Source organism: Schistocerca cancellata, chromosome 7 (genome assembly GCF_023864275.1).
Source record: "Schistocerca cancellata isolate TAMUIC-IGC-003103 chromosome 7, iqSchCanc2.1, whole genome shotgun sequence".
Lineage (NCBI taxonomy): Eukaryota > Metazoa > Arthropoda > Insecta > Orthoptera > Acrididae > Schistocerca > Schistocerca cancellata.
The window spans coordinates 331,516,959-331,538,349 of record NC_064632.1 but is presented as its reverse complement, the minus strand read 5'-3'; the positions used below and the strand labels follow the sequence as shown (position 1 = coordinate 331,538,349).

Below are 21,391 nucleotides of genomic sequence, written 5' to 3'. Positions count from 1 at the left end.
ATTCATTATGTCCTGCAATTGAATCTAGAACACACAACATTTTTTAACAATGTTATGCAGCAAACAGAGAGTGAAGAAGGTGCTTTGTTCTTTTTGTATGCTCCGTGAGGAACTAGCAAGACTTTTGTTTTAAACTCTCTCTTAATTAAAATTCAGAAAAATAAGGAGTTGTGTTGCAGAAGCCTCCTCTGGAATAATTGACAAACTACTCAGTGGTGGCTAAACAGTACATACTAGCTGTTAACTACACCTTCGCTCACATATCAATAGTTGTGCCTTATCACAGTTTTATGTAAGAAGGAAATGAAAACTATAATAAATCTGGTTCATTTATAACATTTAGTAGTCAAATTATTCAAACAATGAAAAATACAGGACAAAATGACCATAATATCAAATGTATAGATTGTTATTCCACATATAGAAGAGGTGTTGAGTAGCAGACAGGTGCACTGAAGAATGACTGTTGGAATTTGATTGATTTGCCTGTCTGCAGGGCTGCTTTGAGAACATTTTTCCATTCAACCAAATTATCATTTGGTGCCTGCCACTCGACGCCTCTTCTATGTCTCAGTTGGTCCATTACGACCAGGGGACATCAGCTGGTATGTACGAGGTTTGACAATAAAGTAATGAGACTGATGTGAAAAAAAAGTTGCTTACCATTTTAGTCAAGTTTAGTGTTGTCTCCTTCAAAGTAGTTCCCTTCTGATTGCACACACTTTTTCCAGTGCTTCTGCCATTGACGGTAACATTTCTGGAACTTATCTTCTGTAATATCCTCCAAGACCCTCGTCACAGCTTTTTGGTCATCTTGTGTTGTTTGAAAATGGTGTCCCTTGACCGCCGTTTTGACTCTTTTAAATAGAAAAAAGTCGCACAGTGTGATATCTGGTGAATAAGGTGGCTGTGGTAGTACTGAAATTCGTTTTGATGTTAAAAATTACTGTACTGACAGAGCAGTATGGGATGGCGCATTATCGTGATGCAGAATCCAATTATCAGCAATGTTGGCACGGACACGAAGAACTCTTTTACGAAGTCTTTCTAAAATTTCTTTGTAGTAATATTGGTTAACTGTTTGTCCAGGAGGCACCCACTCTTTACGAACAATTCCCTTGGAATCAAAGAAGCACACATCATGCATTTCACTTTTGACTTTGACATGCAATATTTTTTTGGTCTGGGTGATCCCTCTGAGCACCATTGCGAGCTTTGGCGTTTTGTCTCTGTATCATAGTGAAAAAAACAACTTTCATCACCAGTGATAACATGGCTCAACAATTCTGGGTTGATTTCCATTTGCTCTAACAGATCGGCTGCCCACATTTTTCCGTGTTCCTCGCTGTTGTGGTGTGAGATTTTTGGGGACCATTTTTGCACAAATCTTTCTCATACCACGATCTTCAGTTATTATTAGGCAAACCATTTCTTGATTGATGTTCAGTTCTTCTGCAATCATTTTCATGGATAATCTTCGATCAGATCGTATGAGTTCACACACCCTGGCCAAGTTGACATCCATCTGTGAGGTTAGGGTCGTCCACTGCAGTCTTCATCTTCAAAATTCGTTCTGCCTTCACTAAACATTTTATGGCAGTGAAAAACTTGAGCTCTTAATATAACCTCCTCTCCAAAAGCCTTTTGAAGCTTATTGTAAGTTGTTGTTGAGTTTTCACCGAATTTAAAGCAGAAAGAAATGGCATACTGTTGTGCAATATTATGCGGTTCCATTTCTGTGACGAGAGACACAAACACGTGTTAACTTATCACAGCACAACTTACAACTGAGCAGTTGCATCGATGTGCCGCTTGGAGTAGAAGCAGCTAATAGACCAAGGTCAAAGATATTGTGCCTATGCGAGCCTGCAGTGTTGCCACATCTTGCAAGGAAAATCAGTCTCATTACTTTATTGTCGCACCTTGTACTTTTCAATGTCAATAAACTTTACAGTGGTAGACTTTAAGATATTGTATTTTATTCTGAAAGCAACCAGTTTCACCAGTTCATTTTGCCATCTTCAGGCCCCATATGCTTTTTTCAAATCAACGAACTTATCATATAGCATCATAAAACTGGATAGCGTGAATTCCAATTGTTGTGCAGATGCTTCATTGGAATACATGACAGCAACTCTTCTATGTGGTGAGTGTTGTGATCCTACCAGAGGTATTGATGGATCAGTTGATGTAATTATGCATATGTCCTGCAAGATCACTAGGTGCAGTGTGGCAGGGTACATATGCTGGTGCCAGAACACATGGAAAAACACCTGCAACAGATTTAAGGGATACTGTGGACCATCGTGGCCTCACTTGTTGCAACCAGCCGACATTTATGGAAAGCTATCTGGTGTACCTACTGATGATGACTGTGTCCTATGTGGTTTTCACCTGGACTGTTGTTTGGACTTTGTTGTTACCTTTTGTCAGTGTTTGGCTAGCAATGGACTTGCCTGTCTGCCTAATGTGGTACCCTTCATGCGTGGTTCAACTGACACTTGTGTTTTCAGTGAATGAACCAACTGCTTATGGGTGTACTGAGAGCGTGGTGTAGTGATTCGAGAATTTCTGTGTAAATTCTAGAATCACTCAGCCTTCTACCGTCTCGAACATGATATTCTAGATACAAGTGTGGGATGGTAAAATCCTACCTACTGCGCATCACATACTTGTGTGTGCAGGTTTAAGATCAGTCATGAGAAGAAAGTAGACACAACGGTCGATCGGCACTGACAAGTACCTGTCGGGCAATCCACAGATATGTTAGTGAGTGTGTGTGGAAGAACTGTGGAATCTATATACAGCTTTGTGCTTATTGTGTCACTTACTATTGTTATGTGAAACAAGAACAGTTAAAAAAGTTCTCATATAGACTCATGACTCAGCTTTGTTAGAGGCAAGACATTTTTTCAATCTCCTTTTCTGAAAGTCAGGGTGTCGAAGCAGACTTTCTTTCGAATGTAAATAAATTTGTTTCTAACATACGACTGTACGAGAGACTTACTGAAGTTATATATTATGTTGAAAGTGAGAATTTTTATTGTGCTTGAAAGTCAAATACATCGTTGATTGATGAAACATAAAGTTTGTATGGCTATTTATTTCACTAGTAGAAAGAGGCTTGAAAGTTCCTGTACCTAGTGGTATTCAATGGAGAAGAAGTCAAGAGAGCTTCCAGCGACTGGGTATCCAGTAAAGAAGAGTGGCTGCAAATCCCAAGTAAGTCATCTCATAAAGAAGTGGAATGTGGTTTGGGGAAATAAATTAGTATAACCCATACCCACACTCACACTTAAAGTCGTCAGAACGTTAGAGTGGTTCATATCTGAGTGTTTACCAGTCAAACCTACAAAGCATGCTCTCCCATACTAGCATATGAGTTATTTAACAAACTGCTGAAGTACTGTATTGCACAAGAGGTGTCCATGCCCAGAAATTTTTCATTTTGTGTATTTCTAGAAGTCAGGAATTATTACTTTCCGTGGTTTATTTGTAAATAATTTATGTTTTTGAAGAAGCAGACTTACAACACTGGCAAGGAGGATATTTTGGAGTTGCAACCTACCCCGTGCCAGAATAGCACATGTGTTGTCCCTTTGCTGTGTTTCAGCTACAATGGACAAGCAGTTTTCCAAGCTCTGGAAACAGCAGCCAAAGTAGCAGCGCAGCTGATGGATGTGTTAAGTCTACAGTGATTTCTGGCAATCCCAGCTTTCCACCCATTCAGTGAACCTCACAAGGATGGGGAAGTGTATAAAAAGTGTACAAACCTACAGCTTTGTTATCCTATACACAAATTGGCCCTTTTTGTGATCGTCTGTTCTTTCCCTCACCACTATTCATTTACTTTTAAGCAATAAATTTGCTACAAAAAAGCATGTAGTAGCTGCTCATTCAGAGTTCCTTCAACATCATAAAACAAAATTAGACAATTATGAATCATTGATCACAGGTGTAGAAGGCTTGGCAGAAAATGTATGCATGTTGTTGTGGACTGTCATATACAGAATCATTATTATGTGACATGGTGATCAGATTAACATCGATCATTGAAGTGCATGCTCAAGCGTTATGGCAGTCATTGCCTTCTTGAGCTGAAGATTTGCATGTTGCCTAGCGCTTTTGAAATTTCTCAAGCAGCTCAGACTTCCATTTCCACAGGCAGTGAGATACCAGAAACATTATCTCAAATGGCAAATGTAGAGCAACTTAGCCTGCCAGATGGCAAAATTGCACAAATGTCGCAGTCCAGGTGGTAGTGGTGTGACTCCTGCTCGACCAAACAGGTATCAGATCCAGTGCCATAAGTGGTTTTCCATCCAGCCTTAGCAAAACTTTTGCAGACTGCCCAGTTGTCCCAATTGTTTTTCTACACATGCCAGAGGTAGCTGTGCATGTTATAATCATGCCTGTCAGCAGTGAGAATACCATTCTGTGTCCAGAAGTAGATTCTTTGTGTCTCCACTATGCTTCCTTATTTTCTCCAGGCCTGGGACTGGCTTCTAATTTCTCGACCTACATTATATTAAAAGAGTCACCAATACTGACATTTTTCAAAGCTCACCTGATAGCTTTAGCCTTGTGGAATGAGGGTAAAATAGAACTGGGTTGCTTAAAGGTATCAGAAGTCCCATCCCTGATTCCTTATATGAAAAGGACATCATCTTAAGTTGTTTCTTGCAAACTAAACGGTGTGTTATGCCTTCTCAGGGACTTCAGATATACAGTGAATACTCAGTCAATTGTAGACTCATACTCACTTCTGAATTCTGATGACTTGTTTTTAATGTTGGCAGGGGTATTTTACTGAGATTGATCTTTCGGGAGCTTATTTTCAACTTCCTTCCTGCTATTGAGTACTCCTTATGGCTGCCATCAGTATTCCAGTTTACCTTCTGGTATTGCTAGCACATGAGCAATCTTTCAGAAATGTCTAGAACGAACTGTTAATGATATTCCACAACATGTTGTTTCTATGATACAGTGGTCACAGCACAGTCTAAGAAGAAGCATACCTTGAATCTCCAGTGAGTATTATCATCTCTTTTGCAAGCCAAGTTAAACTGTAATTCGTCAAAATGCTCCTTCTTTCCGATTTCCATTAAGTATGCAGTATATATCCGTTGCTGTGCTGGCCGTAAACTGATGTCTGAAAACGTGACAGTCATTTCCTATATTCCTACACCGAAGAATGTAAAGGGCCACAAGTTATTCTGAGCAGGGTTACATATTATGCCCAGTGTATCCCCTAAACTGCAACGAAAGCCCATTTGCAGAATCGATTACAGAGAAAAGGGGTTCTTTCCAGTGGTTCACAGATTATCACCAAGCATTTCTTAAGCTGAAGCAATGTCTCCCAACCCCTCCTTGCCTGAACTTGTATTATCCCCATTTACCTCTCATGCTGGCCATGGACATGTCACTATGTGGCATTGCTTAAGTACCCAAATGGTTCAGAATGGACTATTACATTCGCCTATAAGACACTCGCCACAGCAAGTGACAATTATTCCCAGATGGAGGAGGGGGCATTGGAAATCATCTTTGGGATCCAGTAGTTCTGCATATTCCTGTATGGCTACCAGTTTCATCTAATCACAAATCATAAGCTGTTGTTCATATTTGGCACTAATATAGAATTATCTGAATGGACATCTCAAAAGTTACAATGCTGGGCTCTTTTCTTATCGAATTACCACTGTTCTGTTAATTGTTGCACGTCAAATTCATTAATAGTTGGAACAGTCAGTGGAAGAGTTTCCCATCACTTCCACAAATGCTGCAGTTGGTACACATAATGACCCCTTTTAGGAGAGGTTTACCAGTTTGTGCAAACAGTCTGGCTGCAGTTAGCAGACTATGCAGAACTCCATGGATTTTACTCAAGATGCCACGCACCTCATCTTTTTAAAGGTGTCCTATTACTGAATCAAAATTACCATCAGTGTCAGGAGGTGATTTTGGACATTCTGTGCTCCCATATATTGTGATTCCTGCATCAGTCTCACTGGGGCATTTCCATAATGAAGCATCTGGCCCAGAAACACCTGTGCCTGCTCACCTGTGAGATCAGTGCATGTGGACTTTGCAGTCAATGCCATGTGACGATGGTGTTGATTTTAATACATGCATATTCTCATTTTCCATACATCATCAAAATGCAGCATACCTCTAAGACCTCGTCCAATGTTTTTTCTATCAAAGGATTCTTGTTGCCAATAATGAACTGCAGTTTACAACCACTGTTTTGCACCCAGAATGGAATCAAGCATTTTATTACACTTCCAGTTCACGCTCCCCAACTGCGTGTAGTGTGAATGTTTAAAATACAGCTGGAAAAACTACTGATATTGCACTGCTTCTTTTTTATTCCCTTACTGAATAGAAGCAGTTCACTATTGAAGTTTGGCAGAACTCTTGTACTGAAGCCCTTATAATTTCATGTTAGATCTGTTGCAGCCTCCTTTGGTATAAGAAGAAGAAGAAGCAGCCACACAGATATTAAGATGCAGCCCTCATCTAGCATGAACATATGGATGTACGTCCAGTTGTAAACGTGACTTCATCTCACCCAGCAAGGCTACCAGCTTTTCCTGTGAGCCACTCCTTGAGGAATCCTTTGCCTACAGTGAAGCTGCCTTGTTTGTGCCATCTGCAGCAACTCAGCTTACAGATCTGCCACAGCAGTGAGCAAGCTCACACGGTCCACACTGAGGACCGACAACAGCAGATGTGGTGTCCAGTTCCAGGACAACATCCCAGATTGTGGGTGTTTAGCATTTCTGGTTCTCAAGTAAACTACTAGCCATTAAAATTGCTACACCAAGAAGAAATGCAGATGATAAGTGGGTATTCATTGGACAAATATATTATACTAGAACTGACATGTGATTTCATTTTCACACAATTTGGGTGCATAGATCCTGAGAAATCAGTACTCACAACAGCCACCTCTGGCCGTAATAACGGCCTTGATACGCCTGGGCATTGAGTCAAACAGAGCTTGGATGGCGTGTGCAGCTTCAACATGATACCACAGTTCGTCAAGAGTAGTGACTGGTGTATTGTGATGAGCCAGTTGCTCAGCCACCATTGACCAGACGTTTTCAATTGGTGAGAGGTGTGGAGAATGTGCTGGCCAGGGCAGCAGTCAAACATTTTCTGTATCCAGAAAGGCCCGTACAGGACCTGCAACATGCGGTCGTGTGTTGTCCTGATGAAATGTAGGGTTTCGCAGGGATCGAATGAAGGGTAGAGCCTCGGGTCGTAACACATCTGAAATGTAACATCCACTGTTCAAAGTGCCGTAAATGCGAACATGAGGTGACCGAGACGTGTAACCAACGGCACCTCATACCATCATGCCGGGTGATACGCCAGTATGGCGATGACGAATACACGCTTCCAATGTGCATTCACCACGATGTTGCCAAACACGGATACAACCATCATGATGCTGTAAACAGAACATGGATCATCTGAAAAAATGACATTTTGCCATTCGTGCAACCAGGTTCGTCGTTAAGTACACCATCGCAGGCGCTCCTGTCTGTGATGCAGTGTCAAGGGTAACCGCAGCCATGGTCTCCGAGCTGATAGTCCATGCTGCTGCAAACATTGTCAAACTGTTCGTGCAGATGGTTGTTGTCTTGTAAACGTCCCCATCTGTTGACTCAAGGACCGAGACGTGGCTGCACGATCCGTTACAGCCATGTGGATAAGATGCCTGTCATCTCGACTGCTAGTGATACGAGGCCGTTGGGATCCAGCACAGTGTTCTGTATTACCCTCCTGAATCCACCGATTCAATATTCTGCTAACAGTCATTGGATTTCGACCAACGCGAGGAGAATGTCGCGATACGATAAACCGCAATCGCGATAGGCAACAATCCAACCTTTATAAAAGTCGGAAACGTGATGCTACGCATTTCTCCTCCTTACATGAGGCATCACAACAACATTTCACCAGGCAACAGCGGTCAACTTCTGTTTGTGTATGAGAAATCGGTTGGAAGCTTTCCTCATGTCAGCACGCTGTAGGTGTCGCCACTGGCGTCAACCTTGTGTGAATGCTCTGAAAAGCTAATAATTTGCATATCACAGCATCTTCTTCCTGTCGGTTAAATTTCACGTCTGTATCATGTCATCTTCATGGTGTAGTAATTTTAATGGCCGGTAGTGTAATTGTCTGTTACCCCTTTGAATCTGCCCCTTGTACCACCAGCAGTATCTGATGCCGCACCCCAGCCTTCACAGCAGGTCACACCCACCTTCTCCCCCATTCCAGCCTAGATGGATCTGGCCTTACAGGCTGATTACAGCAGGGAAAGAACTTATAATCCCACTGGATGTATCAGTTGTTCACTCGATATAATTATGTGTATGTCTGGCCAGGTTGCTAGATGTGGCAAAAAAGGATACATCCATTGGTGCCACATTATGTGGCAAAACACCCTGGTGGATTTAAGGGCTGCTGCTGACAACCATGGCCTGACTTGTCACAGCTAGCTGATGTTTACTACAATCTCTCTGATGAACCTCATTGTGGAACATTGGTAAAGCAATGCGTTACCTAACATCTCCCCAGCCAAAAAAATCATGATCATCACAGAGAAAGTATTTTTTCAGTTCTTTGTTCTAGAATCATGAACTGTTTGGAAGTTTGCTATTATTGTGCATGTACGCTGGGTGGATGGTTACCGCGCAAGTCCAAGGTAGGATGATATGGCGATTTTGCTATGCATTGCAGTACCTATTGAGGTTCCGGTTTTCTTTGTTATGAAGTCCAAGCTCTGAGAAGCAGGTCATACTGTTAAATAAATGTGATGTCTTGACGAGGGTGCTGACATCTTGGAGGACTTATGATGATTCATTTTTGTCCCTTAGATTCATACAGAATTGTAATTAGTACTGTGAGGTTGAGTTTATGTGACATCAGATCAAATGTATGAACAATGAACATCCCTTACACCATCAACTGCAACAAAAGACAACTGTTATCCGAAGACATACTTTCTGTTATTTTGTAGAAAGTGAGAATTGAGTAAGGCTTTCAGATTCCAGCACAAGAACAGCTGCAGCAGTTAAGAGGTCCATATTAAGAATAATTAAACAGTTTGTCTGAACAGTATTTCAAGAAGCAGCACTTCAGAATTGGAGGGCAATGACATTCATAAACTGAACATATACACACTATTTCAGATACAGGGAACATTTCATTCAGGGCAACATGGTGCAGGATCCAGAATACTTCTTCTCTGACAGGTGAGATAATCTGAACAAGAAGAATACATAAAGCACATTAAGAAGAAAATAGCAATTTTGAAAAAAAGGTTGTCAGTGAATGGTGCTGTTGGCAACAATGTTAAATAATTATGTCTAAGAAGACATAATTATGTCTAAGAAGACCCACAACCAAACTGTAACATTCCAACCTAAACTAGATCTCAGACTACTTTAGAAGAATTGTTGTATTGATGAATAACTGTTAATTCAATCAACAACAATTACTTTGCAGAAGAAATTATTATGGTCTAAGAATCAGAAGATTGGTGGATGGAACTACCACCACAGCCTCCTGTGCTGTGCTAGGTGTTTACTCGTTGACTGTGATTTGGACTTCATTGTTCCTTACCATTTTTGTTTGACTATCACACAGACATAGCTGTTTTCCTATTGCGGTACTGTCTTAGGTCACCATTCGACTAGCAGCTGTGTTGTCAGTGAATGAACTGAGGCCAAATGAGTTCACCTTCAGTGCATTTCATATTTGAGTGTTTCCCAGTCGAACATACAAACAGTGTTGTGCTGCATTAATGCATGAGTTATTCAACAAACTTCCGTAACACTGTATGTCAAAGAGATACCCACATACAAAGTTTTTCTTTGTATTGCCAGGAACTATTACTTTCTGTAATTTATTTGTTATTGTTAGTACTCAGTTGTAATTTACAAGAATAAATTGTTTAATATACATTTTATTTTGAATCACATTTGTTTTCCTTGTACTATGGGCCTTCAAAGCTCATCTTTTCTTTCATATTTCTCATGATGTTTGTATTCATTTTTTTCTGCCTAAGAGAATTTTGAGATAAACTGTATGTAAAATTTATAGGATCAAATGAAATGTACAGTACGAGGCTTTGGCGTTGACTCATGACATATTGATATTGTGTTACGTGACATCATGGCTGGATGGCATATTTGAAGAGGTCATTTGGTGAGCGCTTTGTTTAGCGGTTTGAAATTGTTAATAGTTGTCTTAGATATGGCAAAGGCATTCAATAGCTATTGTCAAATAGTGCCAATGATATGACCACTGCCCTAAAGTTTTCGCAACAGTATGCCTTGCTGGCTGAATCTACATAGTGACATTTCTCTGGTGGATACATGAAGGTGAATATTTACTGGATAAGGTGCAATTTAGAGAGGATGAGATATGTTTTCTTAATGTTTTATTTGTTAATGAGCTGTGGCTCTTTGACTGGACGAAGGAAAATTGGCAATGCTAACTGAGGACTGTAGCAGTGCCTATTGTGGATTATGTATGAACTAGTGCCGCAGACAGATGAAGGTGATGCCTCTTCCAGAAAATGTGTGCACTGACACAGAAGAAAAGTGGATGAGGTGACTGACTGATCTGTAGTGTAGTCTGAGATCTAGTTTAGGTTGGAATGTTACAGTTTGGTTGTGGGTTGGTAAAGCCAGCAAATGTGAATGGTATAAAACTGGTTGTGGTGACTGAGTGATCTGTAACATAGCCTGAGGCCTCAGTTAGTTGGAATGTGAAGATTTGATTGTTCACTTGTAGCAATCGCTTGTAAAATGTTCATTTCAAAAATCTGGTGTAATATTTACAGAATGCTCTGAAGTCCTCAGGTAGTGGTTAGGTAGTAACCTAAGAGTACAATTTAAATTTTACAGGGCATTCTGTTTTATGTTACAGCATTCTGCACAACTGTACTTCATTAGCTTGCTACCTATTTTCATTCACTTTAAATGACGATGTTTATCAAACACTATTTTATCATTGGTTCTGCCATCATGTGTAATCAGTTACCACCACCTGTTGTCCATTACTATTCCATATTTTGTGCATTTCTCTTAAATTATAATTTTCAGTGCACTTTATGGCAGTTTTTATGATTTGTATTAGTAGTTATACGTTTTACTGACATTTCAGTACCTGCATATGATTCTAATATATGTCAATGATTTTTAATTGGCTGTAGATGTGCTCTTAAGTTGTACCTGGCTTCTTGCCTCTATCTCTTTTTTGCCTGTTAGATGATAGCATATTGTAGCCAATGAGAATTGCTGAATCTAATGATATATTTTGGTGGAAGATAAGAATTGATTACATTTGTTTTTAATATGAGGAGGCTTAGAAAACTAGTTTTTGTGACAGGCTGACCTATACTGCAGCCTGAGGTCTAGATTAGGTTGGAATGTGAAAAATCAGTTGCCAGTTGATGAAACCCTCAATGTGAATAGGAAAAAAAAGTAATGTGCTGACAGACTGAGCTGTATTGAAGCATGAGGCCTAGGTTAGGTTCGAATGTGACAGTTTTCCTGTGAGTTGGCAAAACCGATCAGTCTCAACATTAAAATACAACTGCTGTAATAGACTGATGTGTAGCATAGCTTGAGATATATGTTCATCTTTGAAATAACTTACTTGTATGTGTTATCTCTGACTTTGCTGAAAATTCTCTCAATGTGGTTTAATTCTAATCTAATGTACTGGTTTGCGAAACTTAAGAATGAAAGTAGCTTTCACATGATATGTCACTACCAAGTAACATAGATTGATGGAAGTTGGTCCACACATTGAAAGACCTGCTACAGTCTAACACACCAAACTGATCATTTCGAGAAGGTTGCTGGATGCATTACATGTTCCCACCTCACACATATGAGAGTATGTCCAGAATTACTACGTAGACTGAATCTGCTGTAATCTAAGAAGAGCATGCAACCCCCACTCCTTGTCAGTCCAATCCCTATGCTCTTGGCACCATCGCAATGGTGTGAGTGTCAACAGAACACAACATACTGGTCATCAGGCAAGGAGATCCCTCCCATGCAGTCACCATGCGACTGTGGTGCATGAGATTGCATGCCATGCAGTCCTGTTAAATGTGGTTGCAGTTGCTCTTGCTGTATGATGTGAGTCCTTTTGTGCCTGTTGCACAATGTAGCAATCACCTGTTGTTGTAGTTGACCGTGGTCAACCATCTCTTCTCTTTTGGGCAGCAGAGCCTGTGGCTTGGAATGCTCCCCATGCATTTGAAACACTTCCATGGGCAGTAACAAAGTCCTGCACTACACTCATCGCACTTTGTCCTACTTCCGGTTTCCCAATGATTACTCCCCGTATGAAGTCATTCAAATGTCATCTCCAGGCCATGTTGTAATGATGAACACCACCACAGTGCATCATAACTACTTACTGACTGAAACACACTTTCTTTCCCCGGTCCTTCAGCTGCCTCGTGTAGCAGAGCCAGCTCCATTTAGTGCTATAGTCAAGTTGACCTCATGCCATGTGTGACATCCAGTTTTCTGTGCCTTACTGGGAGCCCTGTGGCAACTTGCTCCCACACTTTCATTCATTTCTGCCAAGTTGTTAATATGTTAGGTTACTTTTACCTATCTCATCCTTAAGTTTTGCGGAGCAGTATTGAACAAAATACCAGTAAACTTTATTTACGAACCACAGGAAATTATGAATGAGCATTCCAATTGGTGACTGTCAACTGACTCATAATTTGTCAGATTCAGTTTCCATAGGCATGCAATGCAACAGCCGCAGACACTCTTAAGTGCACTTTTGCCCAGTGTGTGTGTGTGTGTGTGTGTGTGTGTGTGTGAGAGAGAGAGAGAGAGAGAGAGAGAGAGAGAGAGAGAGAGAGAGAGAGAGATGGTAGATTTTGGTTGGTAAGTACATTAATAGTCTATTGTTTATTCTAAGAAGTATGTTATATGTGTTTATTTAGTGTAGTGGCTTGCAATTTAGTTGTATATTAATGAACCTACATACGGATCTGTGGGTTGCTTTTGTTTGGTTTTCCTGAGGGACACAGCCTTATCCTATGCACCTTCATTGCCAGCCAAAAGGATTTGCAGTCCTCATTGAAGGTGAGGGCTATGCTAGTAGTAGCATAGCTACTAGCAGGGCCACACTAGCTGGACAGGTCTTAGAAGAGGATCCTGACAAGAGTGTTGCATGCCTTAGGAAGGGAGGGAAGAGAGAGTGCTGACCATCTAGCAAACGACATGTGCTTAGGTCAAAAGATGGCAGCCCAACAAAGAGATTGTGGGTTAACAACCTGCATCTCTTAATAACATTGTTAAAGAAGCTTCAAGAAGAATGAGCCAGATGGACAATAAGGTGACAACCTTTGGATTGAAATGGACTATAAGAATTAGGTCTACAGCATATGGATCCTCTATAAGAATGGAAAACTACAAGCCATAGCAGAACTTAACAAGTAAAAGCTAGACATTAAGGGAATGAGTGAAGTTCATTAGAATGAGTGTTTTAAAGTCAAACTGTCAGTGGAGCTGACTTTTCTCTATTCAGGCAATCCAAATGCAGATGACAATCTTGTAAATAGTGTTGACATAATGCTAAATAAAATAGCAAAGAGTAGTTTGCTGGAGTGGAAACCAATATCTGACAGAATTAGGTTTAACTCTCAGATATGGAATATAACAGTCATTCATTGCTATGTTAAAACTGAACATGCAGATGAGGTGGACACCAAAAATCGCTTCTGTGCTGAACTAATGTACAAGCAGTGAATTGTTTATGGAGTTTTGTGCAAATGAGTTAACTGTAGGAGGAATGCTGTTTCCACACAAAAAAATGCCATAAAATCTCATGTGTGTCACTGGACCTCAGGATGCAGAATCAAATTGACTGCTTTGCTTTAAGTAGGAAATGGAAAAGATCATTGTTAGATGTTAGAAAAAAAAGAGGAGCTGAAATAGACAGTGGCCACCGTTTGATGTTCACTAAAGTGTGCTTGAAAATATTAGCTACGAAGAAGAAATTTTATGTCCAAAACAAGTGGTTTGATATCTCAAAGGCAGAAGATCCTAAGATAAGACAGGAATTTAGACTAGAGCTGTGAAATAGGTATGAAGCACACATGATGGAGGATGGAGAAGAAGAGCAGTGGCAAAGAGTCAAGGAAGCAATTGCTGAAGCTGATGAAAAGGCAATGGAATTAAAAGAGAGAGAGAGAGAGAGAGAGAGAGAGAGAGAGAGAGAGAGAGAGAGACTGGATGAGTGAGAACACATGGAAGAAGGAGGGAGAAAGAAAAAAAATTGAAAACAAAAATGAACATAGCAGAAACCAGTAGAAAAAAGACTGAGCTCCATGCAGAGTATACCATAGTAGATCAAGAGAAGGAAAGTTGCTACTCACCATAAAGCGGAGATGCTGAGTCGCGATAGGCACAACAAAAAGATTCACACAATTATAGCTTTCGGCCATCAAGGCCTTTACTCGCGCGCACACACACACACACACACACACACACACACACACACACAGACACACACACACACACACACAACTTGCAAACACGTCTGCAGTCTCAGAAAACTGAAACTGTGGTCTCAATTCTCTGAGACTGCAGACGTGTGTGCAAGTTGCATGAGAGAGAGAGAGAGAGAGAGAGAGTGTGTGTGTGTGTGTGTGTGTGTGTGTGTGTGTGTGTGTGTGTGTGTGTGTGTGTGTGTGTCTACTGCTGATGACAAAGGCCTTAATGGCTGAAAGCTATAATTGTGTGAATCTTTTTGTTGTGCTTATCACGACTCAGCATCTCCGCTTTATGGTGAGTAGCAACTTCCCTTCTCTGGTATTGTTACATTCCATCCTGGATTTTCCATTGTTTGATAGTAGATCAAGAGGTGAAAAGAAGTGAGAGATCAGACCAAAAGAAAAGGGACAAATTACATTGAAAAGCAAATGTTAAAAATTGCGAGGTATTTTGGTATCTAACACTTGTTCTAAGACAAGTGAAACATGCTGAGTCAAAATATGCAAACCATTTGTCTCTGTCATGCACCATTTTTATATGCAGCCTTTGACCATTTAAATTTCACTAGAACAATTATTTCAACAAAGATAAAAATTCAGTCATCAGATGCACAATAAAACCTTTATTTGGTTCACTTTACCAGTTTCGAAAGTTTACACTGCCAACTTCAGAAGTGAAATAGGCTCAAATTGTTGGTAACTAATGTCAAAATAAGAATCACTTCTGAAGATGACAGTTTAAACTGTCAAAACCAGTAAAGAGAACCAAATAAAGATTTCCTTGTGCAGCTAAGACTGAATTTTTATCTTTGTTGAAATATTTTGCAGCTGCCAAACTACAGCTATGAACAAAATTAGAAGAATTATTGTTACAACAAAATCTAACTAAAAGGTTATTAGCTTAGAAAATAGTGTGATTGAGTCACATGATGCATATTCTATATTTTAATATCTAGTTCAAGATATAATACATGCTTAAAATCCATACACGTTGAAAATACTTATTATTTTTTTTTTGTTTGAATTTCTTGGCTGTAGACTTGCTTTTGTGCTGACATTTGGCAAACCACACTGAAGTATCCAACAGTAGTCAGCCAACATTGCTGCACTCTGTTGACCCCAATACCATCCACAACTTCATCACTGAGGTGTCTGGGTGAAAACATTCACAATGTTCATTACTGACTGAACCCGGTTTTTCGAGGGAAAAAGTCAAGCTGTGAGTTGAGGTAATGAATTTTGTGGGACATGTTAACACCCAGAAATTTTTACACTCCAATGCACTTTTTCACAACATTTCCAAGGAAATTGGCTACAATTGATTTAAATCACACCTATGCATTTCTTTCAATATCATCCAGGAAGTCTTGAAAGTGGATGATAGCAATTACCTTTCTTGTATGTGGACCTACGAACACACCTTCTTTCATTTTACCATAACTGAGCTCTGAAAATTTGCGCACAGCATCTGAGTTGTTGTCCAGTGTCTTCACAAAATTCATGAACCATAGCTTGATGTGAAGTGGTGGTATGCTAACTTCATCACAGTCAGTCAGCAGAAATTGTAGGATATTTTTATTTTGTGCTGCAGTCTGTTTCTGATTGGCCAATTTTTCTTTGTGTAATAGAGATTTCTATGTCTGCTGTCCCACTCACAGATAAAACAGCAGTGCTTTGTGTACGCTGTCTGCAATCCTATGAGATTGGTGGTAACTTTTAAATTGCCACAGATTACACCATTTAACCCATGACAGAGTATTTTTTCAAGAAGTAATGACATAGCTATATACGTATCTTTCAGGTGGATAGCATATCCAACCAGTACTGATGCTTCTTTGTTTCCATTGTGTAAACTAGTTTTAGATGAGTCGACGAACAGTGTTGTGTTCTGCCCCGAGGCTTGACATAAGATCTTGAATGTCTATACAGTAGCCAATAGTGTCACTCATTGCAAAGAATTTCACACCTTCTTTGTGTCTGTGGTGAAAATGTGAAGTTGTTGCACACAGGAGAAGTAAAGTAAATTCTTTAATGCATGAACTGAGCAGTTCAGCTTCACCTTTGTTAGTACCAGTTCCTGAATGAGGTCACAAACATGGGAATTGTTCATGAAATGAACATCATCTCAATATTGGTAGTCAGGGTCTGAGACATTGCTGGAAGATTAAAGAGAACTTTCTTCTTATGTTTCTTCATTAACTGTATATTCTGTATGCTATTGCTATTGGACAAGTGATGATATCATTTGAAATTGTATTAGAAAGTGAGGGAACATCTGGATACTTTGAGTTTTGTAGCAAAATCCAGTGACAGTTGCCAAACGGAAATGATAGTCTGTGGTGTGGTTGGGTGTGGTTGCTTGACTCATACTATATCATATTTATTTATTTTTATTTTTATTTATTTATTGACATACATATTCCGTAGATCCAGTTCAACGTGTTAATGCATGGATGTGGAATGAGTCAAAAACATTTAGTTCATTATTACATTAGTTTCCATGAGGACAATAGACAAAGTTAACAGTACAAGTTGGAAACACAATTGCTAGGATAAAGTTACACTCACAAGCAGAGTTCCAGATAGGAGCCGTGAATGCCATATGGTTGTTGTTCTTTGCCTTCCTCATCCAGCCTTACAAGTTGTATGCACTTGTCAAACAGATGAACTGTGGTGCCCACGATATACCACTATCCACCTTTGAATCAAAGTATAGTTCACATTCTCTCTTCAGGTATGGTGTAAAAGTTGTCCAAGGGGATCTGTCTGTTAGATAGTTACACACAAATAGCAAAACAGGTCTGGTGAATTTATGCAACCTATGGATGCCATAATACAAGGATTGTCCAGAAAGTAAGTTCTGATCGGTCACTAAATGGAAACCACAGTGAAAATCAGAAACATTTGATTTACAAGAGCTAGCTACACTTTCCAGATACTTCTTTATATAGTCACCACTCCGACTTAGACATTTGCCACAGCGTTATACCAAATTTCCAGCACCACTGTCATAGAAGGCAACCACCAATGTTTTCCAATAATTCTCTAGGCTGGTCTATAGCGCGTAGTCTGCGCCCAAGTGTTGTCTTCATATCCAGCTTTTCATGTGAACAGGACGAGTCAATCAGGGCTGTGTTGTGGGTGATCGAACACTTACCATCGAAAAGGCTGCAGGAGCGTCTTCACTGCCCCTGCAGAGTGCAGCTGAGAATTGCCATGAAGAAGGAAGTGCATGGCAGTTGTGTTAGGTGGGCTGCATTCATTAAGGCGAAGCCTCTCAGCGGGCCCTCCTACTTGGTGGGAGACATCATACTTCTAGTCACCTTTACTTGCTCACAGGGTGCTCACAACTGAAAAGAGGGTCTTGATGTGATCGACGGTCATACTAGAGACACTACCCAACACATCTGTGCAAAGCTTCATTGGGTTTTCACTGTGGTGTCCATTTCGTGACCGATCGGAACTTACTTTCTGGACAACCCTCGTCTACTGAGACAGAAACAAATAAAAGCTTAGTAACGTGATATCGAAAGTGTTCTGATGTGTCATCTTAAATATAACTATTTTCACAGTCAGTGAAATATTGCACGGTGTTCCATGAAAAATTACTAAAAAACACACACTTAAAAAAAAAAAAACCTGAGGAACATGAACAATGTTACATGAAAATTATTTGTTGTCGATATATTTCATTGAGAGAGCAAAACGGTTTTCAGATTTGAAATCAGCATGAAAAACTACATTAAAATATCCAGTATCTATAGCTTGTTTATGAGTGTTATCTTGCAACGTGAGCTGAGAGGGCCACAAGAAAAGGACAAATGAAGAGCTTTACCAGACCACAAGAATGCTAGGAATGATGAAGGGACCAATAAACTGCTCAGTGAAAAGCAAGGCAGGAACCCAAGTGACAAATGAATATAAAAAATTGGAAAGATAGCATGAACATTTTGAAAAGGTGCTAAATAGCGAGATACAGATAGAGGAAGAACAAGTGGTAGAAAACCAGGAAAATGTTGTCAAAGATAAGAATGTTAATAAATGTGAGATACCTGCAAAAATCTTTACTGCAGTGCCTACCAGGCAGAAGATCAGAGTCACCCTTAAGCAAATGGAATGGCCCTTGGGCCAAACAATATACCATCCAAACTGCTGAAAGAAGATGTATCAATGGCAACAGACTTATTACACTCTCTTATTTAATTGGAAGGGAGGAAAAAGTCAACCCACCAAGTGGCGGCAGAACACACACATAAAAGATGGTTGTAATTGGCAAGCTTTAAGAGTCAGAGGCTCCTTCTTCAGGCAGAAGGATTGAGGGGGAAGGAAGGGGGGTGAAGGAAAAGGACTGGAGAGGTCTAGGAAAAGTGGTAGATTTCAGGAAAGTCACCCAGAACTGCAGGTCAGGGTAGACTTAACCTACTGTTACCTGTAGTTCTGGGTGACTTTCATGAAATTCACCACTTTTCCTAGACCTCTTCAGTCGTTTTCCTTCACCCTCCTTCCTTTCCCTTCAATTCTTCTGCCTGAAGAAGGAACCACTGGCTCCGAAAGCTTGCCAATTATAATCTTCTTTTATGTGTGTGTTCTGTTGCCGCTTGGTGAGTAGATTTTTTATCTATCCAATTAAATAATTTTGTCAATAATTGATTGCTTTCATTATTACACTCTCTGTTTGAGAAGATCTGGAGTAGGGAAGAAATGCCAGAAGAATGGAAGACAGGTATCTGAGTAAAACTTCCAAAGAAGGGACACTTGACAAACTGCAAAATTGGAGAGGGATCATGTTGTTATTCATCCATAACAATGTGTTGTCCTGAATCACTCTAAATAAAATGAAGGACTACCTTGAAACCTGCCTGTGAAGAGAACAAGCTGGTTTTTGTAGGAGCCGATCCGATCAGATTGGTGCACTGTGAATCATCCTTGAATAGTGTATGGAATATATGACTAGTCTATAACTAGAGTTCATAGACTTTGAAAAGGCTTTTGATTCAGTGCTGAGAAGCAGCACGTGGGAGAAACCATGTCAAACTATGGTATAACAGATAAGATCATCAACAAGGGAAACTAACATTACCTGTTAGCGTGAAATCAGGAGTAAAACAGGGATGTGTTCTCTCTCCATCTGTCTTCTTAATCGTGATGGATGAAGTGATGAGAAAGACAAATGAAGGTAAAAGAAGGGGAATAAGCTAGAGAACCACAGACCAACTAGAAGACATTGATTTTGCTGATGACATTGTCTCTCCTCTTAAAACTTCAGGACCAGGAAAGACAAACTGAAAGATATGCAGGAATAGGCAGCAAGGGTTCGCTAACTGTAAATTTAAGAAAGACCAAACATCAATGGCTAAATATGATCTTCAATAGGAAGTTCCAAATAAATGGAAGGAATGTAGTGGATGATGAAGACTTCACGTATCTCAGAAGCATTGCGACTAAAAATGGAGGAGCTGCAAAAGATGTCTGTAGCAAAATCAGAAAAGCAAAGACAGCCTCCATCCAGCTGCTACCATTCTGGAAAAGCAGTGAGATTTCCTGGGAACAGAACTTCAAATATTCAACAGCAATGCACAATGAATGTTGCTGTATGGGTGTAAAGGCTTGAAGGTGAATGTAAAGTCAGTGTTGCTGTATGGGTGTAAAGGCTGGAAGAAGACAAAAATCAATCACAAAAAAATATGTGCTTTTACAAACCTGAGCTTATCAGGAATCCTAAGAGTATTTTGGCCAAATGTAATATTCAATGAAGAGTTGTGGAATCGTGTGAAAGAAATACCTGTGGATATGCAGATAAAGATGAACAAATGGAAATTGGATGAAGACGTGCTGTGTAAAAATCAGGTGGCAATAGTGAGACCAGCCCTGAATTGGAATCCTCAGGACCATTGTAGAAGAAGAAGAAGACCAATGATAACATGGAGGGGGACAGTGGAGAGAGGAACAACTAAAGCAAGCAGAATGTGGGGAGAGGTGAAGGCAAACGGCTGGTGGTGCTTCATCGAAGTCGTATGTTCCAACAATTATAACGAAAGGACATAAGTAGGTTTTGTTGGTTGGATACTTAACAATGATTACCTATGGTCTGAGGGTATCATGGAGTTTGTTCAATTAATACACGTTATATCATCTCTCCTCTCAAACAGCAACGCAATCTAAATGATCCTGAACAAGCAACCTTGTTATAATATTCCTTCCCAGTACATGTTAACCATAGAGTTGAACATTAATTGTGTTAGAACATTTTTGGTTAAATATAACACCAGCCTTGTACTATAAAATTATATAACTAGGAAGAAATAATTACAAATGATAAAAAATTTACTTATCTTACTGTCTCGCTTCCAGCATAATGTGCAAAGTGTTATTATAATGATTGGAACCCTTGTCCTCCTCTAATTTTTTGACATTTACTCTCTTGCAAACCACTTTTTGCAATGTAACATAATGTGATTATACATTGTAAAAGACAGCCACATTATGTAATTATACAGCAGAAAAGACAGACTGGTCACAGCATACTACAAAACTGAGTGTGAAATTTTGCCATGTTTAAAGCCTTAGACAGATGAACCTGACTGTTCATTGACTAAATATGCAGATGGCATGCTTTGTTCATATTTATAACCTAATTTTTGATGTATGAAGCTTCTCAAATCATACACTTTTTTAAATTACTACAATATTCTAATGAAATATGAATTTTAAAAGTTTAAATTTTTGCAAACCACAATTTAACATTACAAAAGGATAATAATGGTTAATTAAATTATTTTCAAATGTTTGATGGATTGTTCTAGAATACTTTTATGAATTACTTTTATAAACACA

General features: G+C 39.7%; 1 protein-coding gene across 1 annotated transcript in view; it reads left to right on the top strand.

The window, feature by feature from the left end:
* LOC126092051 (tetratricopeptide repeat protein 12-like) overlaps positions 1-21,391 on the top strand; it is a 128,104-nt gene that overhangs the window by 84,050 nt on the left and 22,663 nt on the right. The window lies entirely within an intron of this gene.